Genomic DNA, 25,887 nt, shown 5'->3' on the forward strand with positions numbered 1-25,887 from the left:
TGGTTCGCCTTCAGGTCAACCACTTCTGAGCAAACCGCTTTCGGGCAAAACGCCTACGAGCCACAGCCCACTGTTTGTGTTAGTATTGAAGGGAAAGGATCGTGCGCGGCATCTGCGGCTAAGCTCAAACGAACGCCTAAGCGCTCTTCTGACAATCCTAACTGCAAAGAGGACCAAGTCTTCTTCAGATTATCGAAGCCGATGGGTGGGTCTTGTATGACTACATCAAACTATCCAGCTTCGATACCGAGCAGAGCGAACAGCTTGGAAGGAAACTCCTCCTCGCTGTAAGGACTACATCCTCGCCAGGGACTAAGGAACGGTTTAAGTTAGTAGGTATATATCGCGAAATGTTACGCACAAACTTTCCCGGCGAAAGCATGAATGAGACTCAGATAGCACTATTCCTTCTTCAACGATGTGTAAGAGTGTGCCCAACTGACTCTGAAGAGAGTTTCCAAGCTTCCATTGTCTGAAACTGCTTTATCTGGTTTCTGGAAAAGGAACGCAATGGTGCTGAGGCCCTGGAACAACTTGGTGTCCAGAATAACATCTCCACCTGGATACTGTTAACAAACCAAAGAAAAGAGAAATTTCCTCACTATCGGCGTTCCTGAACCCGATATTAGAAAATTTCGACAACAAGTAGGCTGCCGGCTCTACTACGCGCTTCTGACCATCACATTATTGGTGACGGCTCTTAAAACCATTGGAGGGGTTGTACAGCCCACGGCATCTTCATCTGAATCGTAGATGAGGTGCCACATTTCTCAAATAAATAAGCAACATTGTAAGGCAGCCACTACACTTATCAGTTGTCGGCTGAATAGCTGCAAGACATCTATCTACCAAATACAAAAACCATGGGTTGTCGATGGCAATGTCAAGGGATTAAAATTCCGATATGCCGAATTGCTGTAAGTCAACGGAAGTGATAGACCTCCGCAATGGTGATTAAAAAAGACCTCCAAGCAATCTTGGATACCGACCTATGTGATGACGACACCACAATAGCTAAACTGACCACAAACAAGTCAACAGTTAAATAAGAAGATTCTATGGTACTCTGCTTTTCCTTATGACGTAAGCGAAGTTCCCAGTGGAACATTTATCAGAGCTAACAAATATGGCAAAAGTAAAGGCATGGGAATAGTTCAACATCACGGTGGTATCCCTAGACATTGCGTCTTGGTCGGAGAGTGGAGATTATCATTATATTATATTCCTAATAGGCATGGCCTCCAACCACTACATTTCAGAATCTACGTAAAACAGATTGGGCAACGTACAAAATAGAACTGAGCGTCCGAGTTACGATCCCTGGGGGGCGCATCAAATCCATTGCTGGAATTGAGAAAACACCCCAGATGATCACAACTAGCACAAGAGAAGGGTAAAATACCATTGTGGAACTCGGATTCGGCAAAATATAGGAGAACGCCAAGAGCTCAGAAAGTTCTAAAGAAAAGAATAAGGTCGACTAAACGATCATCATGGAGACTCTTTCGCAAAATAACTACCTCCCTTTAGGAACCCCAAAGCTGAAGCGAATCCTAGTCAATGAACGTACTCAGTAGCTGAGTTATTTGCTTTAGCAGAGCGATAAGTGCACAGAATTCGACCTCAAGGTAGACAGGTTCATACAGTCCTCAACCGTAAGATTGGGCTCTCGCATGTAAAGTAGTATGGAACAATTGAAATCGGCATTTGACTCTTCACGTCTGGGATATATACCGTGCTTGTTTGAAGAAGCCGTTTTCCCCATATGAAGTTTAATATGCTCCTGTCTCTAAGTTGTCCTGCATTCCTAATTATTTAATTGCTGAAGTAAGGTTTTCCACGGTGCTCCGAGGATCCCGATCTCCCTTCCTGAGTGGAGTTGCATGAAGTTCAATTTCAGGAAGTTTCTTTCATGACCGTTTGAGAATATATCATGGATATGGACGACTTGTTGTTGTTTACTAGAACAATGATGAACTATGACGCGAAACTAAGACTCATTTCTATTTATTTGAAATTTATACTTAAAATTAAATCACTACAAATTAGTTTAATGTACATTACTATTATCACTTTGGTGGCTCGGAGAACAGAACTAAAGTGTTCATGAGAAAGTTTAGAAATGTCATCGTTGACATTTGTCATCCCAGTCCGTCAGCTTTTTCTGCGGCCTCAATGGCGGCTAAGGCGAATACATAATGGTGCCTAAGTTCGCGCCTCACATGTGCTGCTACATTTGCCTTATATTACAATTACCTGGCATAATGTGACCATGATAATTATACCCAAACCAGAAAAACGCACCTACATGGGCGCAAAAAGTTTCCAACTGACCAGTCTAAAAGAACTGGAAAGTGAGTTCATTGGGGTTTAGCACTTTTGCAGTCACTCCTTCTTGTCGGCGAGTGAAAAGCACTTTAAGGTCTCAAATGGTACAAGAGGTTAGCCTGTATCCACTGTGAATCGACAAGAAGCGCACCGTGAGCTAAATGAAATTCAAAGGCGCTTTCCGTACTGCTATCATTAGATGATCTCGAGAATGACGAGTGCTGGAGCCGACTAGGAAAATATTTTAAGAAAACAGATTTCGATGGAATAAAAAATGAAAGAAGACAAAACTGTTTTCACAATCAACAATCATTCGACCACGGTCGGAACAAGAAGCAAGTGGAAATGCAACCCGCCGGCCTCATTGCGTCGATGGAGGTGTTTCAACACCGACAATGCAGTCGGTGGTTTTTGCCTCCAATGTGCTACGCAAAGGATACATATATCCGTAGATTTACTGTAGGCAACATGCCTACCGGAAAGGTAAATCTACGTAGATTGCATCCCAGGAGCTCACGGCAAAATTTGAAAAGGTGATACGCCTAAGGCACATCTATGGACATCGAAGCATTCATATATGCCTCATTCGCGGTAATTTGCGACGCCGCAAGAAATCGATCTGCAGTTAATCAGTTATATTCTCTACATGCTAGAGTGCAGGAAAACCGACATGTTGATCAGAAGAAGCCTATTAAAGTAGGATGCCGTAGGCGTTGCCCACTCTGTTATGGCTCTTAGTTATGGACACCGTGCTATGGCTCCTCGAAGACACAAAGATTTTCGCACAGGCATTTGTGGACGATCTAGCCGCAGTAACTATCGGCAAGTTTGCGGGCTCATAATCTGACGGTTGGAATGCAACTCTGAATGTAATCGACAGTTTGTGCCACTGTAATGGACTCACGATGAATGCAAAGAAAGCTGGACTAGTGATGTTTACTGGGAACGTCAGGTGGTGGCCGAGTCTGAACTAACAGCAGGAAGCTGCTAACACAGATTCAGTGGTTTGGTTGTCCAAGTATTATTGGAGCAACAAGTAGTACGCCGACCACTGTATTCGAAGCTACACTAAATCTACGCACATTCACTTGGAGCCGAAACAGAAAGTAGTCGACGACGCACTGATATCTACCGATTATACGGTCTCCAAATTCTTCTTTGAAACGACATACTCTGTCGTAATCCTAGAGCTAATAACCTTCACCGGAGGGTTAGTCATGGAAGATGAATTGGGCGCAGAGGTGTTCTCATGAAATTCGATTATGCAGCTGGCCCGACCCGGAAAAATAAAGACCTTATCCAGGCGTAGATATATGCCATTTCATTGGCGGCAGAAAACAAGCTTGCGACAAAAACGGTAGCCGCGTACCATTCAAATCTGTTCCAGCAACAGCATATGAACCCGCTTGGAGTGGAGTTTCCACCAGTTGCTGCTGAAATTTTAGAATTATCTTCCATAACTGCTGTATGGATAGATATGGTTTCACTGTTTAATATAGTCCATTGCCGCTTGCATTTAACAAGCGGGTTCCTAGAGGATATCAAGTAGTATGCCAATACTAATTAGCGTCTTAGAAGTCTGATTGGCATAGTTGATATGTTCAGCCATAATATTCGAAAAGATAATCTTTTTACCAATTGGATAGCAGATATCTAGAAGCAGCAATGTTAATCGGAGAGGCCTTCTGCAATTCATCTTCAATAACAAATTAAAAATTCATAACGTTGGGAACACTCCAACATTCGTGACCACCAGACAAGAGGTACTAGACATAATTCCGGAGAACACTGTGATGACCGGCTTCGATGAGCCTTCTATATCGGATCACAGAATAATCAGATTCGACATTGAAGGCAACTCGAGAGTAGATAGAATAATAAGGAATCACAGGAGAGCAGGTTGGGACTCCTACACAATACGCATGAGTGACAACATGGCCCATCTACAGGTGAGCGATGACATCAGGAGTGAAATAGAGCTTGAAACAGTGGTGAAAGGCCTCAACAAGGTCGTCATTGACGCATATGAGGCCAGCTGTCCGGCCAAGATAGTCAACTCATCAAGGAACATACTTTGGTGAAACAGAACTTTGCCGGAAAGGAGGTGCGAAATTCTTCAACAGGGCAAAAAAAAATCCGGGACTGACAGACCTATAAAAGACCGCTGACGACGTAAACAGCTTCAGGGAATTCTGTGAAAGGATAGAACAAACCGCAGAAGCGTCCAGGCTATATAAAGTTAAAGCCAAAGAAAAGGCAATATCTTCTGTCTGTCTTAAGAAGGAAGATGGCACGTTTACTGCCAATGGGGAGGACAGGGTACATCCACTTCTCCAAACCTATCTCCCGGAGTCCTACCCCAAGGCGGAATGCGATAACATTCTGTCTGACACCCCAACAACTAAAAGAAGGGGAAGAAAGGAGAACTGGAAACTAGCGAAACAGGTATGCTCGGAAGCTACAGTAAGATGGGCAATAAAAATCTTTAAACCGCTGAAATTACCCGGAGTAGATGGCATTTCCATTGCACTACTCTAGAGAGACCTTTAAATACTCCTAGGATCTCTTTTAAGAGTGAGTGGTACGGGGTAGCATAGTCCTGGAGTATATAAAACTGGCAAGAGTTTTCTTCTTTCTGAAAGCGGCTAAAAAGGCTCCTTTCTTTCAGAGTAATCAACCTGACATTGTTCGTACTTGAAGATGTGGAGAAGATTGTAGTCGACTGTGTTTGAACTAACGTTCTAATGGGTAGTTGGTAGTCCACCAGCGTGCTGTTGCGGGAGTCCAACACTCTGTGCGTAAACGCATTCACCTACCCTACTCCCAAAAAAAAAAAAAAAAAAAAAAAAAAAAATGGGTAACCCCCAACATTCGTGTCAGTACGCTTACCAAGCAGGACGATCAACCGAAACTACCCTGTATCAGCTAACGGATGTATTAAGGGATGTCATAGAAATAAAAGAAATAGCACTATGTTCATTTTTGGACATCGAACGAGAGTTCAATAACACATCGCAGAGATACGAGATGCTTTAATATGCAAGAAAGTGGGAAACAGTGGCTTTCGGGATGGGCAGAATGCTAGAGAGTGGGCAAATAGAAATACCGATAGCTACGAGTTCTATTGCCAGTAACATTACTCAAGGTTGTCCACAAGGTGGGGTATTATCACCATTAATGTGGAGCATGGTAGTTGATGAACTCCTACGAGAGATAATATAGTGTTTGGGGGGTGAGGATATCCTATGATATCCTATGTGACAGAATTCCAACCAGACTGCAAATCACTGGTAACTGGTGCAGAAAGGCGGGGCTGCGCATCAACTCAGCCAAGGCCAACATAGTATCATTCACTAAGAAACGAAAGGTTGATCTCTTAAGCGTCATTAGGCTACATGGGATGGGGGTGAAACTAGTAACAGAAGTCAAATATTTAGGAATCACTATAGGCCAAAAACTACTTTGGAACACATATGTCAGAAAGCCACTAGGGCTCTGATGATTTGCAGGTCCATAGCAGGGCGAAAATGGGGATGCATCCTAAAAATATTCCACTGAGTATGCACTACAATAGTAATACGAATGATTACCTATGGGGCAGATATAACGAAACTTATCACAACAGCCAAAGAGTTACAGCAACCTCAAAGACAACCTTGCGTGCGTATCAAGGGGGCAGTGAAAATCTGCCCAACTGTGGATGTGTAAATAAGAGGAAAATTGATATTCTTTCTAGGCGGCATTCCGAATTATAGATACCAGCAGATAACATGACAACGAGGTTCCACATCGAAGTTTGAACGAAGGGACTAACAGCTGGGGGAGCATGATATTAACATACGACTTAAACTAGCAACTGATTGCCTGGCGCATTGACAGATGTCTTACGGCACGGGGAACAGGCGCTGGGGTCATTGGTCCAAGGTAAGCGTACTTAAAACTAACGGGTAAGGATGCAAGCATATCTCAGGCGGAAATATAAACCATAGACAGATATGCTTTCTTCAACCTCGAAAGGAACTACAGGGACAGAACATTGCTGTTCCAACCGAGAACCAAGCAGCTATTAAGGCATTAGGTAAATGTTAAATTGGTATGGGAATACAAAGGCCGTATGAGAATACAAATTGGTATGAGAACACACTCGGCTGAATACTTGGGTTCCAAGCCATATTAGGTTAAAAGGCAATGAGGCAGCGGACAATCTGGCCAAGAAAGGAGCAGCAACGCCGCTATACGGGACAGAGCCATTCTGTACAGTCCTAAATGGGTTCATGGCGACGGCATCGAAAAATCAAGAGGAAAGGCTGAGGGAACTTTACTGGGAGAACTAATCAGGAATGTAACAGTCCGGGATGCTCATGGGTAGGTTCAAACCCAAGCGTTCGAAAAATTATTTAAACTTCATCAAGAAGCGCAATCCAATCTTGGATCACGGTGGGAACACTCACTGAAGGAAGCTAGCTGTCTGTAGATTCTGTGTGAAGGGTGCTGAAACCTCCATATTCTTTGGACAGTGTTCGGGGCTTGTGCAGAGTAGGTTCAGGCACCTGGGAGAATATGTTATACTAGATACCAGGTTGAAACGCTTGGAAGTAGGAAACATATATATACTAGAGTTTATAGGTATTCTATAACCAGTAAAGGCGCGCAATAGTTCTTTTAGGACGCAGTGCGACTTCCCTTGACAATATTATTATATCCTGAGTGTTCGCCCCCTACATATAATTCATAATACGCCATGGATATGAATTCATATTAAAAACCACCTATTAACTTCAGGCCTAAGCCGACCTTCCAAACTAGGTGTACAATTCACGTTATAACGTCACTTTCAAATGTTCAGAACATTGGAACTGACGACTTCCTGCCCCTTCTAGTCGATGATAACCGACTTAAGAATTAAAGTAAGAGTTATCTTAGAAAGCTGATTTTCACAAAATTATAACCACCACGGTCCTTTCGCGAACAGTGACATTTGAAATTCTGAAAAATGTCAACCATTTACATGTATAACAACTAAATGCGATTACCGCAGCACTTAAATCTCACATAGTTTATACCGAAAAACTTCATAAAAATAGCGTTTGGAGCATTTTTATTTGCAAATAGAAATAAAAGCACAAATATTAATGCACTTACCACATACGTACATAACTTTATAACTTCGACAATTTCCTTGAGGGTAATATGGAACTAGCGTCTAGGTACTCGTATCTGTAACAATAAAAAACATAAGATTTAAAGTATCTTTATGGTTTTGAATTTATATATATATATATGGTCAAACGGGAAGAATAAAGATACAGAACTTCGAGACCGTTGATAATTTCCCCTATCTAGGGTCGAAAAACACAACCGATAACAGCTACGATGATGAAATCCGCGCGCGGTTGTTGTCAGCCAACAATACCTATTTCAGCTTACAAAAACTTTTCCGCGCGAAACGTCTCACCATAGGATCAAAGCTCTCCTCATGTATTCCTCGGAGACTTGGGTTCTTAGTAAGAAGAATTGCGAACTCTGACCGCGTTGGAGAGAAGAATCCTCAGAAGAATTTTTGGCCCTCTACATGAGGATGGACGATTCCGTAGCCTACATATCGACGAAATCTATGAGCGATACCATGATCGTCAGATCGTGGATAAAATCCGGCTCAATAGGTTACAGTGGGCGGATCACTTAATCCGTATGGATGAGTATGATCCAACCCAGAAAGTCTATAAGGACAATATCTATGGTAGAAAAAGAAGACGAAGCAGACCCTGCCTAAGATGGAGCGATGGCGTAGGCCAGGACGCCAGACAGATTTTAGGGATATCGAATTGGTGGACCTCGGCGCAAAACCGGGATGTCTGGAGTTCCTTATTAAGGCAGGCCTAGGCCGGGTACCGGTTGTTGCGCTGGCAAACTATAGTAGTATTCTCAGAATTTACTGGTCATGTAAAATCTATTGTGGTTGAATAAGCTAGCATTGGCTCGTGCTAGTGCGAGTAGAATTGTTCTAACAAAGACTCTGTAGATGACAAAAGTCAGGCCAGAAAAGTATAGGGACAACCGTCCAAAATCAAGAAACTGAGAGTATGGTTGCCAATGTCTCACTAGTCCCCAGTCAGTCGATAGGCCGATAAAACATGAGAATAATCTTAGGATATATGGTTTTAAAAATATTTGTTTTTTGGTGTTTCACACATATAACGGAATTCTGCAGCATGCCAAAATTGCATTTCGAACGCATTCGTTAGCAATTTCTCCAAACACAGTCGGGTCTGAGTATAATCAAAGCTAATTGAACTGAACTTACAACTAAGTAAGAAATTCTTCCAAAAAATATCCTTACGATATTTTGCTCATTACGTATTGAGATCGTCAAAGAAAATATTGTATCTTTCAAATAACTTTAACTTCTATGAAACCGCATTTTAGATACGACCAAAACTGCACATTCTTTCGACTGTCGCAAGACCTAATGATCATTATGACATTAGAGAACGATAGTGTCTGCATCCTGTCTTCCGCTTGCTTGATATCGGATTTCGTTTTGCCAAACTCCATGGCATTCACCACTGAGACAAAATTCTTCTTCTTCAACATATTGCCTGATTTCCTATGAGAGCTACGGTTCACCATCCCCAGAGGTACGTCATCATCATTCTTCTAAGAAACATAATAATGTCAATCTTGAATAACAAAAAGGAGAACTTCCACTCAGACCCCAATCTCCTAAGTCGTCCTTCCCTCTCCTATGTTGTCTTAATGCATAAAGCCTGGATTTTATTAGAAATGAAATCTCATCAAATTGAAATTTCTCAGAATTATATCAATAAAATCCTGAAAAGTAATACGAATGTAAACCCATATTTGATGACAATTTCATGGGAAATGGGGAGCATGCAAAAAAATTAAATTCCAGGACGTCACTCTCCCGTCCTGTGATTTTGGTGTAGCATCCTTCCTTCATGTACGGAAAATCGAAAAGGTAAATCCTTTTGCTCAAATAAAATAATGAAAAATCCCAATAAATGTTTTCCAATAAATAGACAGGGATTATTTCATGTGAATTCATTGGTATCGTATTGCAGATGGAAACTACAGAGCAATTGAAATGGATAGATTAAAGCATGTAAATAATATCCTGTGACTTGGACACGAATGTTTGCATGTATCCTGCAGCTATTGTGTTTGAATTGTCGATTGGAATATCTCAATGACTTGGGGCTGATAGAGATTAGCTTTGAATTGGGAATAGATCTCTGGATAAATATATTTAGAAGACAAATAATTACGATGAGCAGATATGCAAGAAAACGACTGCACTTTCGAATATGGGGAATATTGATCCGAAATATGGACAAATATTTGAATTTTGAAAGCAAGTATTTTTGCAAAAGCTCATAGAAGTCAATGAAAGGCAACCACTTCAAAGGAAAGCAACGAGAAAATAGATACTTTCTTTAGCAGTTAGTTCAATTCATTTTTCAATATGTCCTGTATGAGAAGTAGCTTCAGGACTGAAATAAGAAAAAGATATCAACAAACACAAGTTGATGATGAAGAAGCTGAGGCTTTAAGTTTCGGGTTAAGACAGCCGACCTGTTCAGGAGGACATCCACATAAAAACGCTGGGATCGCGGTAGTACCAGCCAGGGACTCATTCAAGATGCAGCTTGGACCTTGGAAACCTTGACAACAAACAATTTCTCTCAGAATTTTCTAAGTTATTTGATCCAGTGGGTCTGCCACAACTGTGCGTTGTGTTCGTTAAAACTGTCATATGGGAGGTATACCTCAAGGGAATTAAATGAAACTATCTTATATAAAGAAACGATCCAGCAGTACATGCTTTGCCGACATCGAGAATGAAAACAAGATGGACGTTTCGCAAAGATTCTGGTCCTTCACCAGATTCATATATGCGATTGCTAACTGCCGAATATGGACAAGAAAATCCACCAGCACCCTCTTCGCTTATAGGGAACTAAGGAAACCCGTCTTCGGTTAGCTAAACAGAAGCATCAAACGTTTTTAGAACAGCTATCAATTGCTGAAGTCAAGTTATCTGCTCAGACTGGCCCCAGTTTTGGATTTGGAACACTTGCTAAGAGTGGACGGGTGGATTCAGCAAAGTATAGTATCCTCAGGGTGAAAAAAAACCAGATAATTGTATCTCGCGGGCACTTTGTGAATCTGATCATCAGGTCCAATCATCATCTCACTTTATGTGACGGATATCAACTAGTCCAGAAAATGCTGTAAATGATAGCTTTAGTCTAAACACAAGACGAACTCTGCAGCTAATGAGTCAACTACCATGCAAACATATTCCACCCACGAACCGGAATTAACTACACTAGAGTCATCACGATCAAAAGAGGAGCGATAGAGATACGAAGATAGCGACAACCGACAAGGCAGTATGAAGCATATCACCGAAAGCAAGAAGAAATAATATTGGCGACAGCATGTAACCCTGGTGGGCTTCCCCTTAAGATTTTACCTCAATGTTGATGTAATGTATGCAGGAGGATTCGTAGCGGAAACCTACCCGTTCTGTGTTGATCGAGCTTTCAACCCTTCAAGCTTTTAACCCCTTGCGTTCATCGATCTGCTTCCACGATTCCGCAGTCAGCCAGATCTTATGATGCGAGTATTTGCTCATAGAAAGCATTCTTCTCCACTGTCAGAAGTCTTCGCTGGTGCATAGCATTTAACAATTGGGATGCTTCTTAGCCAGATCCGAAATTTTGAAGTCCGAAATCCCCCATCACCGGCCGCCAAGTCAATAGAGCGTGTCTTGCGGTAGCCTTGAGACATGACACGACACCGGATTCGCGCCTGCTACCAAGTGAAGCAAGAGAGAGAGGGGTACTCTCCAGATTCCCAAAATCTTACTTCGCTTAGGCCCAAGTTGAGTTGGAAACACCGAGCATTCTCGTGAACCGCGCTACCATTGTCGAAGAGTGCGCACATTCTAGGAACCAGTCGTAGTCCGTTTTCGATTGCAAAAGGTGTAGGCCTGTGGTCAGTCTATCTCAGGCGTTGTTGACGTAAACTATCAAAATTCTTGGCTTGCTAGTCAACAAATTTCTATACCTTTTAGTCCCCTCTTATGACCAGCGGTGAAGGTTTTTGAGTGTATTCTTAAGCCCCACTCATAGGACAATTAACATCCCGGAAAAAATTATCCTCCCGGGAAATCCTTATTTTGGGGGATCTGGGAAGCCACCATAAAGTATTTGATACCAAACTTAACGAAAAAAGCCGGAGTGTATCTACTGAACGCCCAAATCGAAGCCGATCATTGGACCCAGAAGCGCTGACCTGAACGACCTCGATTGTCTAACGCCTCAGCATTTCCTTACTGGGGTAAATCTTTTCGAACTAAACGAATGGGGCTCAATGGAGAACGTGAAAAAATAGTGATAATTCGTGCAAAAATTTAAACATCAATTTTGGCGGTAATGGAACATAGAGTTTCCAATTCGGTTACAACAGAAAGCTAAGCGGTCCTGCGAAACACAAACATTGAAAATAAACAACCTAATCGGCAACTTTCCATAAATCCACTAGCCTTTAGGACGAAATCGGGCGGCTCATCTAGGAAAAAATGATTTAACTCGAGTTGTAACAATAACAACAGAGGGAAAGGTTGTGAAGTGAACCTTCACGAAAGTTAGGTGCGCTGCCGAGTAGCAACAATTAACAGAATTCCAACTAACTCTCCAACAGCGGATATTACCTTTACATATCATTGTTACGCTTGCTGCAATACCCCGCTCTTGAATGCCATTCAACGGCTGCATCAACACACTCTTCTTTAGGGGCGACTTAACACGCAGTCAGAACCTTACAACCTACCGTCTCAACCTGTTGCTTCATTCAACACCAGCGTAGTCTCGGTTTCTGAGACGCCCCTGCTTGGTTCTGTAGATAACCTGCCAGTGACTAACAATAATGGTGCCATACCCTAACCCGCCGAAGCGGTACTTCCTGCAGCCTAATCGATGCCCACCACCACTGAATCGCAGGCCACACCTGCCGTCATCCCGATTTGATGTCGCTATATCAACGGCCCCCTGGTAAACGTTCCCTCACCACCGAAACAAATACTCGTGTCGACGCTAGCTTATTCCATCACTTCAGACGATATTCTCATCTACGTCAGAAGCAAGGCCAATTTAGCTCTATCATCTCTCTGATACTGACGAAGAATGGCTCTCCCGACCAAGTAATAGCTTCCTTTAAAATTATATATCCCCGCAGCTTTGACGCTATCGCCCAATTTTCCTTCTGGCCGGAAGGCTCGAGTGTTGAGAAAATTTCCGGCCCGCCCGTTTGCCTCGTCGACCTTGAATGATTTTCCAAATTGACGACTTTTAACAAAATGTAAGGGGTCTAAGAACCAAGCACTCAAGTTCCACATTATGTTACTAATCATTCCAACATCACGTCATCTGCATTACCGAAATCTGGTTTGATAACACGATTTTAGATTCCGAACTACTCGAACGTTACTATGTCCTTCGTTATGATAAAGACTACGCTGAACTTGCCAGATCAATCGGCAGAGGTGCCAGGAAAGCTATTGAGTCCACTTTCCTTCTCGAAACCATCTTTTCCTCCTCCTCCTACAAATCTGTCGCCGCCTGAATCATTCCGCGGAACGTATATCTATCATATCCCTTATATACTTTCCACCTCAGCCCCGTTCTTGTACCAAGGCTTCTTCGAAAAATTATCAGTAGTCCTAACTTTTTGTTCCTTTTGCCTCCTTTCATACTCATTGGCGACTTTAACCTGATTATACTCCCTTGTCATACTTTGCTTTTCCCAGTCCCCTGACCTGCTCTTGAGTTTGATGCAAGTTTAACTTTTGTAAGGCGAATTTCGAAGGCCTGAATTCAGCTCTAGCGATAATCAGCTGGGCTTCCACTTCTCTCCATTCACATGCGACCAAGTACTCAGCACCTTCTATACCATTCTACCGAAACCCCTTCCTTGTTACGTCCACCCCTCTGCTAAGTCCTTGCGCTTTTACCCTCTAGTTCACCACTGAAGCCCACAAAAAATTATGCCATAAACTTACTGCTAGGAAAAAGTTCCTATCCTCTGGAATCCATGTCCACTTCTTTTTCAACAAAATTCTTCATTGCTAGGCAAAATCTCTAAAACAAGTCCAGAACAGAATATCTGGCCACCGTTGAAGCCTCACTGGAGCGCCGAAACCTCAAACCATTTTGAGTGCGTGTGACAGACAGGCAGACAGCCACACATTGAACGGATTTTAAGGCTTCATTGAACTGGTTTAAGGTTTCCTTTTGCAAATAAAACCTTAAAAAGTGCAGAGAAAACCAAGTTTATAATGTATAAAACTTTAACTCGGCTTATCCTGTGTAACGGAAGCGGGATGCGGATAATAAACCAGGTCGCAAGTAAAAAAGTAACCCCCCGGCCTTGTCTTTAGGCGAATCTTAATCCTAATGCCAAAGCACGTGGCAGATGAGATACAATAGTGGGTTGTATTTGTTATACGGGCGCCGTCCATTAAGTTTCGAAGGCTCCAGTTGGCAGGCCATGCAGATGGACGGCACAAGACCCCCAAGAACCTACTAAACAGCAAGGTTGAAAGGAAAAGACCACCAGGAATATCCAAAAACAGAAAGGAAGTCTCAGCCGATAATGGTGATTACACGTTGCTCCTTTTCGGAAATTTAAACATGCGCCATTGGATTGCAGCGCCGTAAAAGAAGAAGATTGAGAAACTACCATGATGTTATCACGAAAACTAGCACTAGGAAATTACGCGTTATTCTAAATTTTCAGACACCAAAGCATTAGAAGAATTATTATTGAAATGACTTACGATTTAAGGCGCATTGATAACACTAAGTTTAAGGGGACATAAAAAAATATAGGAAGAATCAAATCAATGCTATGCATACAGGCTCTCAACGAATTGTCTGGCGGACATTATCAGACACTACCGAAAGAAAACGTGTACATTTGGAACAACAAGTGCTTCCTTTTGTGGAATTCCGACCTTCAAATAACAAGCGAATAATGAAAAAGGAGCTCTTGGAAGACCAGTTGGATCAATCAAGACGTGTAATGGTAGAGACACGAAAACTTCAGAAACATATTTAGCAGTCAGTGTTTGGCCTTAGGAGTGCATTCACCCATCTGTATCATTACATAACTTACATCTACTATCTTTCAATTTCCAGCCAAAGTACATGTGGCCATATTTCAGAAAAGAATTGGTCACCCAAAATTAAACCACTCGATGGGGTTTCTCTCATTTCCTGACGTCTTCCTAGAATAGAAAGGCCCTTTTTGTCTTCTCAATTCCATTGATTCTTTAAAATGTCCTATAATTTCTCCTAATGGCCCCCCCATTCCGAAGTTCTGTGAGTTTAATTTCAAGTAGAGTACAACACAGCCTCCCCCAGTCCAAAATAAAAGCATGTAAACACATAATGCAGACGTCATGACCAGTCAGTCAGTTTCAAACCGAGATGTCAAAGTTCACATAAAGTTTTCCCAAAGGAAATTCAATTCAACCCAGCCGGCCTAGTGCGCCATTCGTCCTGCCAAAAATTTTCATTTTGAGTCCGTGTACAATTTCATTATGTGAAATGACAGACTTAATTTGGACAAGACTTATATTTCCATTTCCAACGGACGAACAGGACAATAGTCATGAGGTGAACATGAAACTTTGTATCACAATGAAACCTTCCTCGTCCCGTGGCAAACGGGCTGAAGCATGGTCTAAGGTATTTCAATTACAAGCCGGGCAGTAGTCAGACTGGAGTGGGAGATATTCCTGTGTTCATTTTGAAGGAAATGGAAAAAATGTTTGATGGGTACACAAAGAATGTCACATTATTATTGCCAAACTATTGTAGTCAGAATGCTGCGTCCTTCTTTTTACTTATTCCAGAGGCAACGCAGGTTTTATATTTCATGTACTGTGGAATACCAATCCCGCTACTCAGTGTATCTACATACCACACATAAATCATGCATGCAACGCTCGTACACACATCCCTTTTTATAGTACTCGTAAATTGAGGGGCGTGGAGGCTTTAGTGTGTTACAAAAGGGAAATCCATTACGCCCCCATGATTTGTAATCCTTTGTCAAGTCGAGTTTCTTTGTGTCGCATAAAGTTTTGAAAGCAGAAACTTTAAATGTTCTTGGTCTACATAAAATATTTACGTTCATATTTACTCTTACGCAATACTACAACCGATGAGAGTATGGTAGTATGAAGTCTTGAGGTCCTTTTCCTTTTTTGAATAAAGTTTATTTCAAATGCAAAAAAAAATATAACGAACAGTCATATTCAGAGGATACATAGTAATTCAATCTTTACAAACTAATCAACTGTACAAGGATGTGAATATTCAGTCCGCATAAAAATGAACTTCGCATAACAATGAACAAGAGGTAACAAGAACTTAGTTGGAGATGCCATTGAGATGCTCATATGTTTAATACCCAGTCCTAGAACCTTTCCTAGTGGAAAGGATGCAAATTGACAAGGCCATGGCAGCACTATTTCCTATGTTAAAAATATGAACAGCTGTCATACGTGCAAGCGAAGTGGGACAGCTCTCGGCGGGAGGTTATCAGTTGTAACAATGCAAACTGATTGCTTAGGTAAAATTAATATTCTTATTCCACATATCATCCAGCACATGTATTTCCTCCGTCATAGAACATTGAAACAAGACCTTAAACGGTTGGATTGGAAAAAAATGCAAATATGCTGATGCTTGTCTTGGACAGTAACCTATACATACATACGTACTTTTGCACAATGTAAATAAGATTGTTTTAAATACTTGTATCTGTTTCCAAAACAGATCGTACTATCTCTGGAACTGAAAGTGATAATTGCAACAAGACTGCCCACAGCATAATTAACTCCCTTCGCGCTGTTCGAAATTTTATCATCATCATCAACGGCGCAACAACCGGTATCTGGTCTGGGCCTGCCTTAATAAGGAACTCCAGACATCCCGGTTTTGCGCCTTGGTCCACAAATTCGATATCTCTAAAAGTTGCCTGGCGTCCTGACCTACGCCATCGCTCCACCTTAGGCAGGGTTTGCCTCGTCTTCTTTTTCTACCATAGATATTGCCCTTATAGACTTTCCGGGTGGGATCATCCTCATCCATACGGATTAAGTGACCCGCCCACAGTAACCTATTGAGCCGGATTTTATCCACAATCTGACGGTCATAGTATCGCTATAGATTTCATCGTAATGTAGGCTACGGAATCGTCCATCCTCATGTAGGGAGCCAAATATTCTTGGAAGGATTTTTCTCTCGCGGCCAAAGGTTCGCACTTCTTCTTGCTAAGAACCCAAGTCTCCGAGAAATACATGAGGACTGGTAAGACCATTGTCTTGTACAGTAAGAGCTTTGACCCTATGGTGAGACGTTTCGAGCGGAACAGTTTTTATAAGGTGAAATAGGCTCTGTTGGCTGACAACAACCGTCCGCGGATTTCATCATCGTAGATATTATCGGTTGTGAATTTTGACCCTAGATAGGAGAAGTTATCAACGGTCTCAAAGTTGTATTCTCCTGTATTTATTCTTCCCGTTTGACCAGTGCGGTTTGATGCTCGAAATTTTATGGTGGAGAAAAATCATTGCGCGTCTTCGACCGTCAAGACTAATTACGGTAGAAAAATTCGCCATATAAGGTCTGGTGGCAGTGTCCTATATGTGATGGGAGAACACACTAAGCGCCATCGAGACACCAAGCCATTGACCACAGCAGCCAGGAGCCAGTTAGCTACCTTGTTCATACCCCAAGGATTCACAATGCCATTCCGTGTCCGTTTGCCGCTTGATTCGCTCTTCCTGTATTCTTGGTTAATTGGCTATTATTGTCTTTATGCCTTTATTGGTAAAGTCAAAGAAATCCAAACCTAATTTTTACAAGTCTTTTTTGACAAGATTTTCTTTAAGTCAAATAAGGGAGTCGGTAAATGCAAGAATCATGTTTAATGTGAAAACAATACAAACCATAAAAAAAACTTGACTGGAAAAGGACGTCATACACCTTTTATTACAATAATGCAGTTTGATAAACCAACAGAGACTCACTAACCCCATGGTAACGTTTTATATGGCTTGCAACTCTAAATGATATTTTTGCGAAGCACCTCAGTTAGTTATTTAACGAATAGATAATATTGGGGGGTATTCAGCCTCTAACAATAGTGTGACATACACCAAATTACTGATAATGCTTCCAGCATCAGCAGAGAAATTCGATATATGGCTTTCCAAGAGGCAAGACTCACGTCTAGCAAAACTGATAGCGCGTGGTGATAGCCACACCCTGAATGATATAACTCTACTATTAACAAAATGCTACGGATCTGTCATCATCACAAATGTCCCAATCTAGCTTAAGGAGGGGTGGGAGAGGTCAGCTCAGGAGAATGCTTTCGAAAATATGAACTCGAAAACAAAAAAGGGGAAACTCCGGGTAGTTCGGGGAAGAAGATAGGATCCTGGCGACTCGACGTTGGCTATGGTAGCGCGGTGACATCATTTTCGAAACAAAAATTCACTGGTCAGCAGCAGAAAATCCTTATAGTTGGGCAGGATATCAGCAAAAATATTGTAACCAAAGGTTTATTGGATAATGATGTTCCCTTTGATAACACAGATTACGAATCAGCGGAACGCTGACCACATTGCCTCCTAGTACATCGTTATCGTCTTGAATGAGCACGCTTCAAGGAATAGATCCAACTGGCTAATTGGCTTGAATTGAATTGTTCCGCTAACGATTATTATTAGTGTTCAATGGTAAAGCATTAACCAAGCATAACGCGGACAGAGATTCAAAACGGTTCGATCGGGAAAACAAACCATGGACTGTTTCTACGCCAAGTGCCTTTTGGGGTGACCAGCTCGTTGCCCACCTCTTTTATGTGTGATCTATCCATTGTTACTTCTAGTTTTCGATCACATCGCTCACTGGTGTTCTTCTTTTGAAATTGTAACAAACCTGCGTACTCCGTCATGGTGGAGGTCCACGAAGGCTTAGAATTTCTGAGTGTGAATGAGTGCCACTTGCCACGCGCTACGTGGGAATATAGCAACATAGAAAGAACATCTGCACAGACCAGTCTCAACTTGACCTTCAAGTTAAAATAAATACATTTCCGGATTTTAGATAAGGCAGCGAAGTCGCATTTACCGTTGCTAATGTCTCGAACGGCATCAACTTCGGTGGCACCATCCTACACAAACTAAGCTTCTTAAATAAACAAACTGATTCACGCCTCCGGTCCTCTCCCAATTAATGCAGACAGGCGACTGTGATGGCCCATCAGAACCTTAGTTTTTTTGGTGTTCAACTCCAATCCAACTATACTGACTTCTCTTTCCACATCCAAATGTATTTGGCCAAGATTCATGACCCGGTGAGAAGGCAAAAAGATAGCATCATAGTAGTCGGGATATTTGAAGAAAGATATCATTGTCTATTGAAGTCCATCACATCCTCCGAACAACCAGCTTGAAGAATATCACCCATAACAAGAAGAAATAATATTGGTGACAACATTCAACCCTGGCGAACGTCGCACTGGACCTAAAACTTTCCTGAAATTCTACCTTGTTGCAGCACGTGACATTTTGCGCCCCCATATGTAGCTCTGATAATAGCTATCAATTTTTCCGAAATACCCCTCCTGCTTAGAGCACGCAAGACACACTCCCAGCTCACGCTGTCGATAGCTTGAGGGTTCCACGCACTGTTCCACTGTTTGGTCCGCAAGGTGGTGATGTGGTCAATACAGGGGAATGGAGAGCGAAAACCAAGCTGCTTTCTGTCAATCAAGCTTTCGAGGTATTCCAAGACCATTTTACCTACTATTTGTGACACTCAAAACGTGTTCTTCTCTTGAAATTTTAAAGATCGTCCCCTTCTTCTACCCTCTGGGAAAGGGCGCGGATTTTCAGAATTTCTGCACAAGTGCAGGAGCAGCGATTAGTAACTCTGCGGGAGACCGTCAAACCAGGAACAGTCTATATATGCATGTTAGGGTGACTACCCATTTCATTCACAAGAGGAGCAAACGCAACGGAAGTGATACGCTTAAAAACTGTGCTGGAATGTTCAGTTGCTCTTTATCGTCGATGAGGGGTCGATCAGTAACGTCTTTCACAAGACCATCGAAGAATTCGTTACCAATCCACGACTCCACCGTTAGCCAGATCTGGCAACGCTCCTTCGGGATGTAACCGACAACCTGCATAGCACCCGAAAAGGAACATTTTTGATGGCCATGCCCATCAATATTCTCAGGCGAATTATTCGGTATATCTGCCGTCCCATCAGCAAGATAGCTCTGTCGAGGTGTTGTCAAAATCCACCTTGACATTCAGATCACCCGTCGCGATCACAATGTCAGCTTTAGGAAGCCTATCCTCAACTGCGTATAATCGTTCGTTGATGTATGGCACTATACAATTGTGACGCTGGATCATAGTAGTTAACGAAATTTTAAAATAGCAAATACTGAAATAATGCTCCAGAGTCACAATAATGACATAGTATTAATCTGTAAATATCAAGACACCATATGGAACGAAATTCAAATGGGATTAAGCATTGCTAGTAACTGAAGGAGTGTGGGACTGGCGTGGCCCTGGGGTAATGAGAACTTATCCGAAAGAATCCCAATATTTCCTTTTTATATACAGATGGGAGGGAAAGCCGCCTAAATCGAAAACATGCAGATGTTCTTTTTATGCGGTTCTGATACCGAGAGATTAGAAGGCATTGGAGTAACAGGGCGGACTGGGGTAGCGCTGTAGTAACATACTACTTCCTCGGGGAACTGCTTACCTGGTATACCGATCACGTAGTTCGAACAAATGGGTGAACAACCCAGTATATTTCACACTGAAATATACACTATAGATGGGTATGCTAAGTCTAACCACCAGAAGATTGAGGTCTTAACTCTCAGCCAGTTGCCTATCAAGATACTCAGGTCCGACCAGAGAGACTCTACACTGGTATCACTCAGCGTGAATGGTCAACGAAAACTGAATATGAGAAATGGTCCCAATAGCCAGAACAGAATATGAATGACCAGCTGATTCACGATAAATAAACGGCTCTGGTTCGGTAGATAGTTAGAGAGCGGATCCTTGCTGTCTAATCAAAGTTTAATTTCTAATTTGCGATCATGTGAGTTACTTGAGAAAATCGAAATTGGGGAAGTTTTGCAGAAGAAGCAGCAACATCAGAACTTTTGATCGTTACACTGAGAACGTATTTTTTTTCAAAAACGTGCCACCTTAGAACTGTCCACTCAATAATCTCAGGAATAAGTTGACCGCCACCGAACTCAAAAGGAAATTTCCTTCTAGAATGAAAAGTATTTAGACCCATATCGGGATTGATTGCGATTGAAATCCCAATGTCATATTCAATTTTTTTTATGATGAAGCATATTTAGAGTTCGAGACCGGACATACACCGCGACTTGATGAGACTAAGCCAGTCTCAGACTGTTCATATTAGCGTTATTTTCGGTACGGTGATAATAGTTCTTCACGGGATCCGAGCATTTTACGTAGAACAAAATAATAAGAAGTGTCCTTTCCACATTCATTTCGTTCGAATACGAAGGGACTTTTTGGTGTCTACACCAAGAAGTCCTTAGGACAATTGATCTAAGTACGCACCCTTTACCTAGAGAAACAGTGATTTTCCAGAACTGATGTTCACTTCCGTCTAGATTCCTGCCTCTTTGTGCCAGATTTCCACTCGTTGATCGATAGAAGTACCTGTTTAAAGAAGAAAACGTGGTCCTCCTCCAAAATCCCAGTCGGATTCTAATAAGATAAGATAGGCCGTAAGATGTCTGCAACAAATCCATTCAATACAATTCTTGTCCGAAACTTTAAGATGGTTTGTCGCCAATTGCCCCTGCTTAACAATCACATCTTTCAATTAGAAAGTCCCAGTACTCCATTTGCGCCAATCGAGTCCTCTTCTTAATTCCTGTGTTTCGCCGGCAATCGGTTGCTTAGACTTCGCTTTCAAATCAACCTCATCAGGAATATCTTGAATCGGAATCTGGATCCTGTCCTCTCCGACTAGCTCAAGATTTTCTAATCGCAATCTTCCAGTGCATTCCCTTCTATCTAAATCAGCTCTTAAACTAGATATATAAACCATTTAAATTAATTCGCATGTTGTGCGCAAACCTGTTAAATTGAACGTCTAGAAAGCTGGTTTTTGTGGCGTTAACCTTTCTAGAGTTTACCATCCATGGGCAGCCATGTCCCAATCTAATCTTCTAGGAAAAATTTCAAACGAAATTTCGAATATATATTTTGTTTTTAACCTTCTATAACTTTGTTATTAGTAATAAGATCTCCACCAAATTTTCCAGTATAGTACTATATTATAGCATATGTTGTTACATTCTACTGCTAAGATGATTTTAAGTGGAGCTCTGCTGTAAATCTTTTAAACAATTGGCATTATTGTTAATTTTATTCAGACCTAGACGACGTATAACGATATCAGGACGATTTTTTTAGTCAGGAAGTTTCCAAGAGCAAGTCCTTTTTCACCTAGAGTGCCGACTGACCTCTTGTTCTTCTATTTTGCAACCGATAGCAAAACTAACACCTGTTTGTGTAAGAATTCACGGTTTACGAATGTAGACCTCCATCCATTACTTCCCAAAACACATGCACTACCCCTTTACTGTACTGCTGGATATATTACTGTCACTTGTCGGCCATTTTGGGGTAGTTAATTGCAACTGCAAGTGGCAGGCATCGAATCGATTGTAGAAAGGTTTCATTTCCTAATATTTATAAAAATGACAAAAACACACTAGCATCCAGATATTATAAAAGTCGATCAAATTGGCCATTCTGAGTGCGTTTACAAAAATCCTGGCAACATAAGCCCCCACTCCTTCGGCCAAATTCGAATTTTCGGTAATAGTAGTTGTAAAGTTCTAATAACAGGGCAGCGAAGGATTCGAGCAATTAAAAGGGATCGCCCAGACTTATCCCTATGGATTTTGAACAATGCATCCTATGCCAGTTGGTTAAGAGGCTTTATGCCCAGTTGGTTGACCAGCACCATTATATAATAAAAGCCAAAGATTCAAATTTATTTGGAACCTTTGCCATCCGATCCAATTCGCTAGGTAGAGTTGATTTAGGGATAATTTAAGTCAATGATCCTAAATAATGTCAATACTTTTACGAAGCCTCTTAGGGCGTATCACTGATACAAAAATTCCCCGCAATCTACTGAATGATGAAAAAACTGAATTGAGGATGAGTGCCTTACTAGTTTCAAGATGCGATTATTGAACTAAGAAGAAAAGATAAGGATCCTAAAAAATTTTAAAAATCGACGTCGAAGAAGTAGGGGCTCAAAGCGAGGAAACATTTAGGGTTGCTTTGGAACCCCTATCCTGAAAACTTTCATCAATTCAATTCAAGCGTCAATAATGATAGTTAATTGAGTCCCCTATCCCATTTCTTTCTGAACAAGTAGGCAAAGAGAATGGAAAGTACATAATAGGATTTGTTATAACAAAAAGTAAAAAGGTTGCTTTCATTTCAAATTTATGGGTATTACGACCAATTTCCAGGGAAACTTAAATGTAGAGTGCGGCTGACAAATGTCAGTATATTATGATATTTCAAAGTATCCACCAATTTCCACACCAATACATTCCAGTAATCGTTTACCCCTCCTTCTTCTGTTCCATTCTCTTCGTACACGCATATATGGTAGCCGAACCGTAATATCTTCACCCATAACGATATTTGATTGATGGATAATCCTCCAATAAATAATAAAAGTAAATATTCTGCAAATACTCAGTATACATCATTTCCGTCGTAAAAAAAAGTTTATTTGAAATATTTCAGCCACTCGGAACCCCAGATATGATAAAACCCACATTTATCGCGGTATGAAAACTGTGGATAATAAAATTTAATAAATATCCCACGCGAAACCGCTTTTATGTTATTAAAAATTTATGAAATTAGTGAAGCGGCAAACCATATCCTGATGAAAATCGTATTGATTCATTAACAGTAGATTTATTGCTCATGCATTTTTGACGAGCGCAGGGACATGTATGTACGAATGTCAATAAATATTATGCGTTCCAATTTCAGGATTGGCCGTAGGCAGAGTCACCATTGCGAGGACTTTTAAATGTCGAGAAATCATTTAAAAGTTTTCAATTATTGGCGAGTTCTAGTGGAAGTAACACAGCAAATGGTTTCTGTATTTGCTGGGACTCCATTTGAAGAAGTTATTGATTGATTGACGTTGGGTCAAGAGTCGCAATCGAAATAATAGGTTGCGGGAAGGAAGAAGACATTTCTGTAGATGCAAGAAGGGCGATATTTTCAGCTTTGTGATACCACATTCATTTCCCACTCGCACACTCTTACTTTTATTGACAAGAAAAACATGGCAGCAGTCTTTGCGATGAAGTGGCCTTAATATTAGATCATATAGACTTCATTAAGTTACCACCAACTTTTGCTTAGGGAATGTTAAATGTGCTTCAATTAAAGCATCTTTTATCCCCCTTATGAATTCTAATGATTCGGTCACTTTTAATTGCGCAGTGGTATTGTCAAGCTTGTTACCTCCAGGGCGAGCTAGATGCACTGACGGTCTCTCAAATACCTATAAGTTACTATCCCATCAATCAAACCCACTTATGGCTGTCTCTAGATTGTATCTGCGTACTGTCACAAACAATTCTTACAGCGCGGACCTGCCCCACAAAGCTGACTCAATTGCCAGGTATAAATCTTGATTGGATTTAGCTGACCGCTTCAGGAAGGTTTTGTGTATTTCTTATAAAAAACATTTGAGGGGGAAAGAGACACTTTTCCCATTAGTTCCTAGCGCGTAATGCATGTGCAGCCTCAGGAATAGAGCAACAATTTTTACTTCAAATAACTTTGTTAGTAATAGTGCAATTTCCACAAAACTTGGTGCGATCATGCTTTATATTAAAGCCTGTATTGTTGGAAAATTTAATGATGAACTAGGATGAACTTAAACAGGGTTTTGTAGTCAATTAGAAATTATAGTGATATACTGTTACTAACTTTATTTGAATAGATATTGGTATGTAGGATACTTTGAAGTCTAGGCACTATATAGTGGCAGCTTTATGATTGTGAAGAAGTCTGGAAACTGCGAAGAAAATTGCCTAAAATGAAGCCGTAGACTTATACGGTATTCCAAATAAAGCTCCGGTAGGTAAAAGGTGATTCACTGAAACATGTACGACATGCCCCAAAGAAGAGAAAATTGGAGGAAACAGAAGCTTGTGCTAATCCCTAAGCCAAAAAAAACTTCTGGATGGTCCTTTATCTTATAGGACTATATGTCTATTAAACGATCATAGAAAGGGTGGTCGTTGTATTTCAGATGGGCAGTTCGGATTCCGAAAGGCAAGATTTGCTGTTAATACGATCGGTATAGTGACGAAAACTGCTGAGAAAGTAACGAAGGCTAATAAATCTTGCCCGATAGTCCCTCTTAATGTGCAAAATGCCTTCAATACAGCAAAATGCGGTTCCGAATACTTAGTGCATATCGTTACAGAATTCCTCGGGGAGAGGCTATTGTTTTACGATTGGGATTATTGACCTTAGAAGTATAGAACAACAACCTTCGAAGTATAGATTCCGCAAGAATCAATCCTCGGTCCTCCCATGCGGATAATAATGTATGACAGAATTTTGAAGATCAGAATTGGCGAACACAGCATACGTTCGCAACCATCTGTTAATTCAATGTTAATAATATGTACTGCCATCATGTACCTTGCCTCTCCCCCAAAGTGCAGCAGTACATTTGAAGTTTAGCTTCTCTAGCTTATATACTTGTACAATCATCCCCCAGTCCCATCTGGGTTTTACTCCTTACTGTCACTGCTCCTAGGCCGCCTTAAAAGAAGAACCTTACTTAAAAAATATTACTTTATTAATCTTTTCTATTAGGTAAAACCATAACCTTTGGTTGCATATAGATTGGTACAAGCTGCAGCTTAGGGCCAAAATCTAAATATGCAATGATCTAGAACCCCCGGCTCAACGCTTGGACGAAAGCGCTGCAACTATCCTCGGTTCAGGCACAACTGGAGTTGAGACGCATTTCCAAATATAGAGTCTTCGACATGAAGCCAGCAGCACTCTATTCTAAAGACGGTCAGAATTAGCTTGAAGCAAACTAAAGATCAACATGTTTAGCCTCGAAACTAAGACAGGAACTCCTCCTATCATCGACTCGACTTTTATTCCAATTATGTGTTTGTTAGCTAGCATCCATAATTTCCGAATCAGCAATTGAAAATCAAATGTTCAAACATCAACCTTCGGTAGCAATAAAAAAAACAAGTCCGGAAACCGGAAACTTGACCCTTCAGGTATAAAAGGTTTTGTGTTTCCCTTTGTGAGGAGCATAACGCAGTTCTCCATTGGCTGATAGC

At 41.3% G+C, this 25,887-nt stretch overlaps 1 protein-coding gene across 3 annotated transcripts in view; it reads right to left on the reverse strand.

Moving 5' to 3' along the window:
* LOC119655871 (5-hydroxytryptamine receptor-like) overlaps positions 1-25,887 on the reverse strand; it is a 225,883-nt gene that overhangs the window by 135,774 nt on the left and 64,222 nt on the right. For all 3 annotated transcript variants that reach the window (XM_038062000.1, XM_038061999.1, XM_038061998.1), the window contains exon 2: positions 7,471-7,545. The gene's annotated coding sequence lies outside the window, so the exon portion shown is untranslated. The remainder of the gene's footprint in view (positions 1-7,470; positions 7,546-25,887) is intronic.

The sequence above is a fragment of the Hermetia illucens genome, chromosome 4, assembly GCF_905115235.1.
Source record: "Hermetia illucens chromosome 4, iHerIll2.2.curated.20191125, whole genome shotgun sequence".
Taxonomy (NCBI): Eukaryota; Metazoa; Arthropoda; class Insecta; order Diptera; family Stratiomyidae; genus Hermetia; species Hermetia illucens.